Raw genomic sequence first — 13,641 nt, 5'->3', positions numbered from 1 at the left:
TCACAGTGACACGTGCTGTTATCAAAATAATGGCATGGGCGTGTCGGGATACAGGGAGGGTGGGTGATAATTGAGATATTACAGTATGGCGGTAGGGCCGTAGGGCCTTGCAAGTGTGTCTTAGTGCGCCATCTGCAGACCAAAAATTGCATTAGAAAATGTAACTGATCAATGATAGGGACCACAACTACAGACAATGGGCCTACATGCCTACAGGATGGGCTGGTGTAATTGTCAGAGGTTTATGATTAAATTCAAAGCCTGATTAAACAATGAAGGATTGTTGTAGACTAGTACATGGGTGAGGCCTGGGTGAGGATATCTAGCTCTGTGAATAGATGGGAAGCAGCATGCTTTGTGTCAAAGGGTACTGTGTCTCAGGACCAAGGGATGTGATAAGAAGGCCAAGTCACAGGAGGCTAGATGATTTGCAATTGGTGTGGGATTTATTGAATAGCCTAAAGGTGCAGAGAGTAATCACAACTGCATTCATATCATCAAGATCCAAGAAAAAAGTAAGAAAATACACTTTGGCTTAGTGTCATTTCACACTTAAGCCAATTTATTTAGCTGACTCCAATGGCTGAAACCAACTCTTGAAAATTTGGTTTAATTATACTTTCCTGTGTATATATATTGTCTCAAATTCCTAACCACAAAAGGACCAACCACACAGCCAACCGGTAGAGTAAGTTCAAATGTACAGTACCAGTCAAAGGTTTGGACACACCTACTCATTCTACATTGTAGAATAATAGTGAAGACATCAAAACTATGAAATAGCACATATGGAATCATATAGTAAACAAAAAGTGTTAAACAAATCAAAATATATTTTATATTTCAGATTCTTCAAAGTAGCCAATCTTTGCCTTGATGACAGCTTTGCACACTCTTGGCATTCTCTCAAACAGCTTCATGAGGTAGTCACCTGGGATGCATTTCAATTAACAGGTGTGCCTTGTTGAAAGTTAATTTGTGAAATGTCTTTCCTTAATGCATTTGACCCAATCAGTTGTGTTGTGACAAGGTAGGGGTGGTATACAGATGATAGCCCTATTTGGTAAAAGACCAAGTCCATATTATGGCAAGAACAGCAAAGAGAAATGACAGTCCATCGTTACTTTAAGACATGAAAGTTCCAGGCTGACTACACCGCTCGCATCGTGTGCGAGCGTTGCAAAATAAATTTAGAAATCTATATTATACAATTATTGCACCCACACTGCTCACGCAAGCCAACGAGCGTCTGCGTTGCCAAGGGCTAAAATAGAATCACGCTGCAAGTCCTGCCTCTCCCATCTCCTCATTGGTTTATAGAAGCAGGTACCCATGTGCCATCTCCTCATTGGTTATACCCACGTGGGTGACTGAAAGACAAAATATTTCAGTGGCGGTAATGAACCTAATTTATGAAAGTTGCCAATCGCAATATAAAGTCAAGAGAAGAAAAAGCCTGGAAGGAGGAGAGATGACTGGAAACGATTCGGTTGATCATTTTATGTGTGGATTAATTGGTGGAGTAGAGGACCTTGTGCATTACAGGTAAAATAACAACTCAATGTTTATATCCCAGGACAAATTAGCTAGCAAGTGCAAGCTAGCTAGCTAAATTGCCATAAATCTTTAATGCTTTTCAACCTGTCCCCAAATTAATATAATTGGTTCAGAGTTTGTTTTGATATTTTAACCTGCGTGTCGTGATCACGTTTGGTGTGGGGGGACAAAATAAATGTATGTACGGTGGCGCATGCGCACAGCCGGTTTGGGTTCTGTGTCAGTCAATCCCGAACATTTTTTAAAAATCCATCAAGCGCTATGATGTAACTGGCTCTCATGAGGACCGCCACAGGAAATGAAGACCCAGAGTTACCTCTGCTGCAGAGGATAAGTTCATTAGAGTTACCAGCCTCAGAAATTGCAGCCCAAATAAATGCTTCACTGAGTTCTAGTAACAGATACATCTGAACATCAACTGTTCAGAAGAGACTGCTTGAATCAGACCTTCATGGTCAAATTGCTGCAAAGAAACTACTAAAGAACACCAAAAAGAGGAGACTTACTTGGCCCAAGAAACACGAGCAATGGACATTAGATCAGTGGAGATCTGTCCTTTGGTCTGATGAGTCCCATTGTTCGAATTTTGGTTCCAACAGCCGTTTCTTTGTGAGACGCAGAGTAGGTGAACGGATGATATCTGCATGTGTAGATCTACCGTGAAGCATGGAGGAGCAGGTGTGGGTGTGCTTTGTCAGTGATTTATATATAATTCAAGGCACACTTAACCTGCATGGCTACCACAGCATTCATCTGGTTTGCACTTAGTGGGACTATAATTTATTTTTCAACAGAACAATGACCCAACACACCTCCAGGCTGTGTAAGGGCTATTTGACCAAGAAGGAGAGTGATGGAGTGCTGCATCAGATGAGCAGGGGTCTCATTTACAAAACTGTGCGGAGGATTCACGTCAAAAGGTAGCGTACGGACAAAACACAGAAAGTGCTTATGCACAAAAATATTCTGATTTATAACAGCACGCACGTCCCACGCAGGTTTCCCTTTATAAATCACAATCAACATGAAATGTGGCGCACGTGAGCGAGCGTCTTGTCCCACCCTTTTAACGCCCATAGTTGCCTATAAATTGTCAGTGAAACGCCCCTAATTAATATTCGGCCATACTGACTGCACGAAGACAGTGACGGCAAATCCCGACAGAAAGGCTAAAAAATACATTTCACCCAGTGTGAAATGGAAGTTCTTGTAGGGGAGGTTGAAGCAAGAATTTATTTATTTTTGGACACAGTGTGGGCATTACAAATGCCAAAAAGGCATTAGTGGCAGCATGTGGCGGACGCTGTGAATGCTGCTGGCTCAGAAGGTCGGACCCTCTCAGAAATAAAAAAGACGTGGTCCGACACAAAAGTAGAGGCCAAAAGGCACATAGCCTTACACAGGCAAAGGGTTTGTGCCACGGGCGGGGGAAAGGGGAATCCCTCCTGAGTGGAGTAGCGACGGAGGTGGAGGGGGACACGGACATGCAAGACGCACGGGATGATCCAAGTATGTAATTAGTATTCCCTCGTTAGAAAAGGGTAAACCAAATGCATTCAAGTTGTTTAAACATGTACAAACAATTTACATTTTCTATTGTTTTTAGCCGCTGCGTGTTCCAGCGGGGTCGGTGGTGCTGAAGCTGAGCAGGAGCTGATTGCGCCCAGCCCCGGTGTCTCCACTGCACCTCGTGCATCACAACCCTCCAGCGGCTGTGTCCTCACAGATGCAGTCCTCCAAACGCAAAGAGACACCATCGACGCTATTAACGAGGTTGCCAAGGAGTTGATGTGGGACAAGCACGGCTTGGTTTCTGCGGGTGCTTCTCTGTAAAGCTGGGCCCACTACAGCACAGAGATCCAAAAGAACAGATCTTGGTAATCGGAACCGGCTCATAAGCCACTCCTCATCATTGGCCAGTAAATCTTGCTGGTCTCTGAAAATTCGCTCTCTCCGAATTCTTCCATTCAAATATTCCAACAATGCCAAAGCAACCATTGTGCGTCATTACGCATTGTAATTGCATGCCTTTTTATACCCATCCATTTGATTGCCAAAGCTACCCAATTGCGTAACACCTTCAAGTGTGGTAATTACCCTGATTGTAACTGACAATGACAGGGCCATTATCACATTGACAGTTCTGCGCAACGAACATGTGATAACAATATATGAAACTGTACACTCGTATGTGCCCGACTGAGGCATCGAACACGGCATCAGTTTAAACGTAATTTGTCTTACTGTTCACCTTATTATTTATGAGAATAAATGTCATAACATGCAAGTATTGTTTAATAATTACAGATCCATTTACATATGATTCCTGATTAAACTGTACAACATATTTGAGTGGTTATTTTGCAAAAACAGATATCTCCGTTTGTATTTAATATCCTAAATCATGTTTTTTTTGTGCACGCCAGGGAACTCTTCATATATAATACGTGAGAGGTAATATTTCAAAAAAAATTATACAATGGTATCAATTTCAAAGAGTTCTTGAGTTTCATCCTTCTGCCATCAGAGTCGCAGTTTCTCATTTCCCCAGGTTATGTGCGTACATATGGGTCAAAGTGTCCGTGGAGGACAGCACATTCTCCCGTCAAGTTCGTTTTTTATAAATCCCAAAGTTTGCTTAGAAAGTGGCATACGCTTTCTTTTGTGCCTACACAACGTTTATAAATTACTCCACAATCACCCAACCTTAACTCAATTGAGACGGTTTGGGATGAGTTGGACCACAGAGTGAAGGAAAAGCAGGCTAGCCATACTTAACCAGCATGGCTACCACAGCATTCTGCAGCAATAAGCCATCCCATCTGGTTTGTACTTAGTGGGACTATCATGTGTTTTCAACAGGACAATGACCCAACACACCTCCAAGCTGTGTAAGGGCTATTTGACCAAGGAGACTGATGGTGCTGCATCAGATGACCTGGACTCCACAAAAACCCAATTGAGAGGGTTTGGTATGAGTTGGACCACAGAGTGAAGGAAAAGAAGCCAACAAGTGCTCAGCATATGTGGGTACTCCTTCAAGACTGTTGGAAAAGCATTCCAGGTGAAGCTGGTTGAGAGAATACCAAGAGTGCAAAGCTGTCATCAAGGCAAAGGGTGGCTACTTTGAAGGATCTCAAATATAAAATATATTTTGATTTGTTTAACACTTTTTTTAGTTACTACATGATTCCATATGTGTTATTTCATAATATTGATGTCTTCACTATTATTCTACATCGTAGAAAATAGTAAAAATAAAGAAAGACCCTTGAATGAGTAGGTGTGTCCAAACTTTTGACTGGTACTGTATATATAATATATAATACAAGATTTTAAATTCTGTAAAATGACATTCAGCAGCAAAAGATTTTCAATAGATATTTTTTATTCATCAAAAAATATATTAATTGGAATATAATATTGGAATGGAATTTAAATAATAACATTAACATTGTAATATAACATTTAATAACAATAACTTCACTAATTAATTTAGTGCAACATTGATGTGGCAACTCTCTTATGCTCTGCTATTGCCCAATTCTAATTTGTACATAGGTCACAAATAAAGTTGCCCCCAGTAAAATTGGAGCACAACTCATGAGCCCTTCTCCTGCACTGCTCACACCTAATCCAGTCCCCACCTGTGACTGAAAACGGGGAGAGATGCCAATTGAAAAGCTCTCTCTTAAACGTAGCAAGCTATCTAGCTATATGACATAAAATGCTGTGTAAAACAGCTAAAAGGCTATGAAGTCACATTAACTCTAAAGCTATCAGTCACTAGTGGAAACATTTACAACTGCAATTAAGTTACATTATCTTTTTAATGTATTTTACATCAGACGATCTGGTAGTTAAGGTTGCTAGCTAGCACTCCTAGCAGCTTATGCTAGCTGGCTAGCATTTACTGCTAGTGAATTTGCTAGCTAGCAAGTTAGCATAAACTAGCGCTAACTGGGCTAGTCATAGTCTAAATGACAGGTAGAAACACATTCACAACCATAAAGAGGCAACTAGCCCCCAGCAGCCTGTTACCCCCTGGTAAGTGGGGGCGAGTTGCCCCCATTACACTCATCCAACATACACTGCGTGCACAATTATTAGGCAAGTGAGTATTCTGATCTTATCATTGTTTTTATTTACATTTTCGAACTCCAAACCATATAAACTTGAATGCTTATTGGATTTAATCATTTTCAGGTGATATGTATTTGTGTAATGAGGGAGGGTGTGGCGAAAGTGAATAACACCTTATATCAAGGTGTGCATAATTATTAGCCAGCCTCATTACCTCAGGTAAAATGGGCCAAAAAAGAAATTTAACTGACACTAAAAACCAAAAATGTAAAATGCCTTTCAGACGGATACGACACTCTTTAAATAGCTAAACTATTGAGGTGTGACCACCGGACATTCAAACGTTCTGTTGCGAATAGTCAACTGGGGCGCAAAAAACGCATTGGGGAAGAAAAGGCGCAAATTAACTGCAAAAGACTTGAGAAGAATTAAACGTCAAACTACCAGGAACCCATTATCCTCCAGTGCCACCGTATTCCAGAACTGCAACCTACCTGGAGTGTTCAGAAGTACAAGGTGTCAAGTGCTCAGAGACATGGCCAAGGTCAAGAAGACTGAAACAAGACCCCCACTGAATAAGATTCACAAGTTGAAGCGTCAAGATTGGGCAAAGAAATACCTGAAGACAGATTTTTCAAACGTTTTATGGACAGATTAAATGAAAGTGACTCTTGATGGACCAAATGGATGGGCCCGTGGCTGGATCAGTAATGGACACAGGGCACCACTTTGAGTCAGGTGCCAGCAAGGTGAAGGAGGGGTACTGGTATGGGCTGCTATCATTGAGGATGAGGTAGTTGGACCTTTTCGGGTTGAAGATGGACTGAAACTCAACTCCCAAACCTACTGCCAGTTTCTGGAAGATTCTTTCGTCAAACAGTGGTACAGGAAGAAGTCCTCAGCATTCTAGAAGGCCATGATCTTTATGCAGGACAATGCTCCATCACATGCATCCAAGTACTCCACTGCTTGGATAGCCAGCAAGGGCCTCAAAGATGCCTGAATCATGACCTGGCCCCCTTCCTCACCTGACTTAAATCCTATTGAGAACTTGTGGGCCCTTCTCAAACGTGAGATTTACAGTGATGGAAGACAATACACATTTTTGAACAGCATTTGGGAGGCAGTGGTTGCTGCTTCAGCGAACATTGATCGTGAACAGATCAAGAAACTGACAGACTCCATGGATGGAAGGCTCATGGCAGTTATTGAAAATAAGGGTGGCTATATTGGTCACTGAATATTTTTGAAAGGCCAAAAATGTTATATAATTTTCATTTTGTGTTACTTATCTGTTACACTTACTCTAAAAATTGAGAATAAACAAGTGAGTTGAGAGAAATTATTTTTGTAATTTAGTTGCCTAATACTTCTGCACACTAATAGTTGCCTAATAATTGTGCACATTTATATATTTCCCTGAGAAAGACAAAACTCACTTTTCCTTTGTTAAACATTCAGGTTTGAGGTTCAATAACATTTTGGATTGACTGAGAGCATTGTGTTTGTTCAACAATAAAATGAATCCCGAGGAATACAATTTGCCTAATAATTGTGCACGCAGTGTATTACTATTTTACAAGTGGATTATTTATCTCAAAGCTTGTCTACTTGTCTACTTCACTGGAATGTATTTTCAAAATGTCAATTTTTTTAATCAATTAACCACAAAATCGTTGTTGAAATTTTTCCAAAAGTAGTGATGACACATAGGACATTTTTAGTTGAGCAAGAGCAGTGTTAGCCAGGGAAAGTGTTGGGAAAATAATTATGTGACATCTTGTGGTCTTACTATGAATTACAGAGGGGGGGGGGGGGGGTTACCCCATGGAGCTAGTTACCCCCTAGTACACTAAACATTACACAATAAATTCATCAATGAGAGGTTTGGAAGGAATCAGTGGCTAACTGCAAGAGTTGTATTGGTCACATACACATGTTTAGCAGATGTTATTGCGGGTGTAGTGAAATGCTTGTGTTTCTAGCTCCAACAGTGCAATAATATGTAACAATTCCACAACAATACACACAATACTCCTGAGTGGCGCAGTGGTCTAAGGCACTGCATCACAGTGCAAGAGGCGTCACTACAGTCCCTGGTTCGGCTGTATCACATCCAGCTGTGATTGGGAGTCCCACAGGGCGGCACACAATTGGCCCATGGTCGTTCGCGGTTTTGCCGGGGTAGGCCGTCATTGTAAATAAGAATTTGTTCTTAACTGACTTGCCAAGTTAAATAAAGGTTAAAAAAGATATACACATATATATATATATATATATATATATATATATAAAAAAAATGAGAATAAAAAAAATGCACACAATACACAATACACACATCTAAAGTATAGGAATGGAATTAAGAATGTATAAATATTTGGAAGAGCAATGTTGGAGCGGCTTAGACAAAAATACAGTAGAATAGAAAACGGTATATACATATGAGATGAGTAATGCAAAATATGTAAAAAATTATTAAAGTGTCTAGTGTTCCATTATTAAAGTGGCAGGTGATTTCAAGTCTATGTATTTAGGCAGCAGCCTCTAATGTGCTAGTGATGGCTATTTAACAGTCTGATGGCCTTGAGATAGAAGCGGTTTTTCAGTCTCTCGGTCCCAGCTTTGATGCACCTGTACTGACCTCACCTTCTGGATGATAGCAGGGTGAACAGGCAGTGGCTCAGGTGGTTGTTGTCCTGGAAGGAAGGTAATTTGCACCCCCAGTGATCCTTTCGGCAGACTGCACCACCCTCTAGAGAGCCCTGCGGTTGCGGGCAGTGCAGATGCCGTACCAGGCGGTGATACCACCCGACAGGATGCTCTCAATTGTGCATCTGTAAAAGTTTGTGAGGGTTTTAGGTGCCAAGCCAAATTTCTTCAGCCTCCTGAGGTTCTTCACCACACTGTCTGTGTGGGTGGACCATTTCAGTTTGTCAGTGATGTATACGCCGAGGCTCATGCCTGCTCAAGCTTTCCCCCTTCTCCACTGCGGTCCCGTCGATGTGGATAGGGTGGTGCTCCCTCTACTGTTTCCTGAAGTCCACGATCAGCCCCTTTGTTTTGTTGACGTTGAGTGAGAGGTTATTTTCCTGGCACCACACTCCCAGGGCACTCACCTCCTCCCTGTAGGCTGTCTCGTCATTGTTGGTAATCAGGCCTAATACTGTTGTGTTGTCTGCAAACTTGATGATTGAGTTGGAGGTGTGCTTGGCCACGCCGTCATGGGTGAACAGGGAGTACAGGAGGGGGCTGAGCGCGCTCACTTGTGGGTCCCCAGTGTTGAGGATCAGCGCGAAGTGGAGGTGTTGTTTCCTACCTTTACCAACTAGGGGATGACCCATCAGGAAGTCCAGGACCCAATTGCACAGGGCGGGGTTCAGACCCAGGGCCTCAAACTTAATGATGAGTTTGTAGGGTACTATGGTGTTGAATGCTGAGCTATAGGCAATGAACAGCGTTCTTACATAGGCATTCCTCTTGTCCAGATCGGATAGGGCAGTGTGCAGTGCGACGGCGATTGCATTGTCTGTGAATATATTGGGGCGGTAAGCAAATTGAAGTGGGTCTAGGGGTGTCAGGTAAGGTAGAGGTGATATGATCCTTAACTAGTCTCTCAAAGCACTTCATGATGACAGAGGTGAGTGCTACGGGGCGATAGTAATTTAGTTCAGTTACCTTTGCTATCTTGGGTACAGGAACAATGGTGGCCATCTTGAAGCATGTGGGGACAACAGACTGGGATAGGGAGCGATTGAATATGACTGTTAACACTCCAGCCAGCTGGTCTGCGCATGCTCTGAAGGGCTAGGGATGCTCTCTGGACCGGCAGCCTTGTGAGTGTTAACACGCTTAAATGTCTTACTCAGATCGGCCACAGAGAAGGAGAGCCCACAGTCCTTAGTAGCTGGCCACATTGGTGGCACTGGGTTATCCTCAAAGCAGGCGAATTAAAGGTGTTTAGCTTGTCCGGAAGCAAGACATCAGTTTCTTGTCTGTAGACCCTGCCACATACGTCTCGTGTCTGAGCCGTTGAAATGCAAATCCACTTTGTCTCTATACTGACATTTTGACTGTTTGATTGCCTTACAGAGGGAATAACTACACGGTTTGTATTCAGCAATATTCCCAGTCACCTTACCATGGTTGATATTATTCTCAGAGGCTACCCAGAACATATCTCAGTCCATGTGATCAAAACAATCTTGAAGCATGGATTCCGATTGGTCAGACCACCATTGAATATTCTGTAGCACAGGTACTTCCTGTTTGAGTTTCTGCCTATAGAAAGGGAGGAGTAACTGGCTTCATCAATAAGTGCATCGAGGACGTCGTCCCTACAGTGACTGTACGTACATACCCCAACCAGAAGCCATGGATTACAGGAAACATTCACACTGAGCTAAAGGGCAGAGCTGCCACGTTCAAGGTGCGGGACTCTAACCCTGAAGCTTACAAGAAATACTGCTATGCCCTGCGACGAACCATCAAACAGGCAAAGCGTCAATACAGGGCTAAGATTGAATCATACTACACCGGCTCCGACACTCGTCTTATGTGGCAGGGCTTGCAAACTATTACAGACTACAAAGGGAAGCACAGCCGCGAGCTGCCCAGTGACACGAGCCTACCAGATGAGCTAAATCACTTCTATGCTTGCTTTGAGGCAAGCAACACCGAGGCATGCATGAGATCATCAGCTGTTCTGGACGACTGTGTGATCACGCTCTCCATAGCCAACGTGAGTAAGACCTTTAAACAGGTCAACACACACAAGGCTGCGGGGCCAGACGGATTACCAGGATGTGTGCTCTGGGCATGTGCTGACCAACTGGCAGATGTCTTCACTGACATTTTCAACATGTCCCTGATTGAGTCTGTAATACCAACATGATTCAAGCAGACCACCATAGTCCCTGTGCCCAAGAACACAAAAGAAACCTGCCTAAATGACTACAGACCCGTAGCACTCACGTCCGTAGCCATGAAGTGCTTTGAAAGGCTGGTAATGGCTCAGATCAACACCATTATCTCAGAAACCCTAGACCCACTCCAATTTGCATACCGCCCAAACAGATCCACAGATGATGCAATCTCTATTGCACTCCCCCTGCCCTTTCCCACCTGGACAAAAGGAACACTTATGTGAGAAACTATTCATTGACTACAGCTCAGCGTTCAACACCATAGTCCCCTCAAAGCTCATCACTAAGCTAAGGATCCTGGGACTAAACACCTCCCTCTGCAACTGGATACTGGACTTCCTGACGGGCCGCCCCCAGGTGGTGAGGGTAGGTAGAAACACATCTGCCACGCTGATCCTAAACACTGGAGCCCCCCAGGGGTGCTTGCTCAGTCCCCTCCTGTACTCCCTGTTCACCCACGACTGCATGGCCAGGTACAACTCCAACACCATCATTAAGTTTGCAGACAACACAACAGTGGTAGGCCTGATCACCGACAACAACGAGACAGCCTATAGGCTCCCCCCAACCCATCTTTTACGCTGCTGCTTCTCTCTGTTTATCATATATGCGCAGTCACTTTAACTATACATTCATGTACATATGTACATACTACCTCAATTGGCCCGACCAACCAGCGCTCCCGCACATTGGCTAACCAGGCTATCTGCATTTTGTCCCACCATCCACCACCCGTCAACCCTTCTTTACGCTACTGCTACTCTCTGTTCATCATATATGCATTGTCACTTTAACCATATCTACATGTACATACTACCTCAATCAGCCTGACTAACCGGTGTCTGTATGTAGCCTCGCTACTGTATATAGCCTCGCTACTGTTTTTCACTGTCTTTTTACTGTTGTTTTTATTTCTTTACTTGGCAATTGTTCACCTAGTACCTTTTTCACTATTGGTTAAAGCCTGTAAGTAAGCATTTCACTGTAAGGTGAACCTGTTGTATTCAGGGCACGTGACAAATAAACTTTGATTTGATTTGAAAATGGAGTCGTGATCAGATTTGCCGAAGGGATGGTGGGGGAGGGCCTTGTAGGCATTTCGAAAAGTTGAGTGGCAGTGGTCCAATGTTTTCTCTGAGCGAATGTTACAGTCAATGTGCTGGTAGAACTTTGGTAGCGTTTTCCTCAGATTACCTTTGTTAAAATCCCTGGCTACAATAAATGCGGCTTCAGGATATGTGATTTCCAGTTTGTAGTTCTTTGAGGGCCATCGTGGTATCAGTTTGAGGGGGAATATACACGGCTGTGACTATAACCGAAGAGAATTCTCTTGGGAGGTAATATGTTCGGAATTTGATTATGAGGTATTCTAGGTCAGGTGAACAAAAGGACTTGAGTTTCTGTATGTTATCACAATCACACCATGAGTAGTTAATCATGAAACAAACACCTCCGCCCTTCTTGTTCCCGGAGAGATCTTTATTCCTGTCTGCGCGATGAACTGGAGCCCAACTGGCTGTTCGGACACAAACAGTATATCCCGACAGAGCCATGTTTCCGTGAAGCAGAGTATGTAACAATCCCTGATGTCGCTCTGGAAGGAGATTCTCGCCCTGAGCTCGTCTACTTTATTATCCAGAGACTGAATATTAGCAAGTAATGTACTCAGAAGCGGTGGATGGTGTGCGTGCCTCCTGAGTCGGACTAGAAGTCTACTCCAAATACCTCTTCTCTGCCAGCGGTGTTTTGGATCAGCCTCTGGAATAGTTACATTTCCCTGGGGTGTACAAACAAAGGATCCAATTCGGGAAATTCGTATTCCTGGTTGTAATGCTGCTAATGCTGCAGCTCTGATATCCTGAAGTTATTTCAGGTTATATGTAATAATACAAAATCATTTCTGGGCTAAGAATGTAAGAAATAACACATACAAAAAAAATGGTGCAAAGTTGCTTAGGAGCTAGAAGCACGGCTGCCCTATCTGTCCAAGTCTGGGTTTAAGGGTCTCTTTTCCAAGCTTAAAAGGATAAACATTCAACATCATGGGCCATAAAAGGTTGAATACATTGGCCATGCTGTCAATCCAGCATGACTTCTGCAGTGTTCAAAACAACTGGAAACTCGGAACTGGAAAATCTCAGACTTCAGTGAGTTCAAGACAACTGGGAACTCAGAAAAAAACAAGCTCCGACTGGGAAAATATGGTCATCTAACTCGGAATTCCAAGTCAGGAACTCGGGCCTCTTTTCTACAGCTCCAACCTGAAGATCACTGACTTCATGATTTGACCTTGTTTTTTTCAGAGATCCCAGTTGTCTTGAAAGCACCATAAATCCCGGGATTGCCAGACTTTGATGACAAAGTTTCATGACAGAAATTGCCCACGAAGGACCGCCGCAACACCTTCCAGTTCAAGTGAGTACAGGACAACAAGGTGAGTCAAAAAATGTATTGTATGCAGCTGCATAAATTATGCAATATGCCAGGGAGATATGTATACTGTAGATAAGAATGTAATACTAAGTGGGTGTAGTAAACTGTTAGTAGCCCATATGCCTCACCCTAATAATTTGGTGCACATGTAGCCTTTAAAGAAATGTAATCATTGAATATTGTAAGAGCTTTTGTTGTCTGCTTATATGCCTTCTTTATTTATCCTACGGTTCTGACTTGGTCTACAGGGAGAATAATGTAAGAACGGCCAATGTTCTGAATTCTGTCGCTGTACCTTTCAAAAGTGCTGAGCAAATAGTTATATTGACTACGTCCATCCTAGCTCGCTCATTTATGTCGAAATTACGGATTGCCTCTTATTCGCTTGTCGTCCCCTTATGCCATAGTTTGCACATCTCAATTGTCAACAGAAACAACATTTATTTGAGTAAGTCAGCCATATCAGCTATGTTTTTTAAAAGGCAGTAAATGAGGCTGAATGAACTGTTTCGCTTCCACACAAGGCTCTGGAGATAGCCAGGTGTGGCAGTGTTACTGTAAGGATTCACTCCATGGTGCTGAAAAGAAAGCTCTGCTATTGGGACAGCTTTATGTAGGCCATGTGGGCACCGTTTGTCACCGTTAT

The sequence above is a fragment of the Salmo trutta genome, chromosome 27, assembly GCF_901001165.1.
Source record: "Salmo trutta chromosome 27, fSalTru1.1, whole genome shotgun sequence".
Taxonomy (NCBI): Eukaryota; Metazoa; Chordata; class Actinopteri; order Salmoniformes; family Salmonidae; genus Salmo; species Salmo trutta.
The sequence above is the reverse complement of the archived record's forward strand: the minus strand, read 5'-3'. Positions refer to the sequence as shown.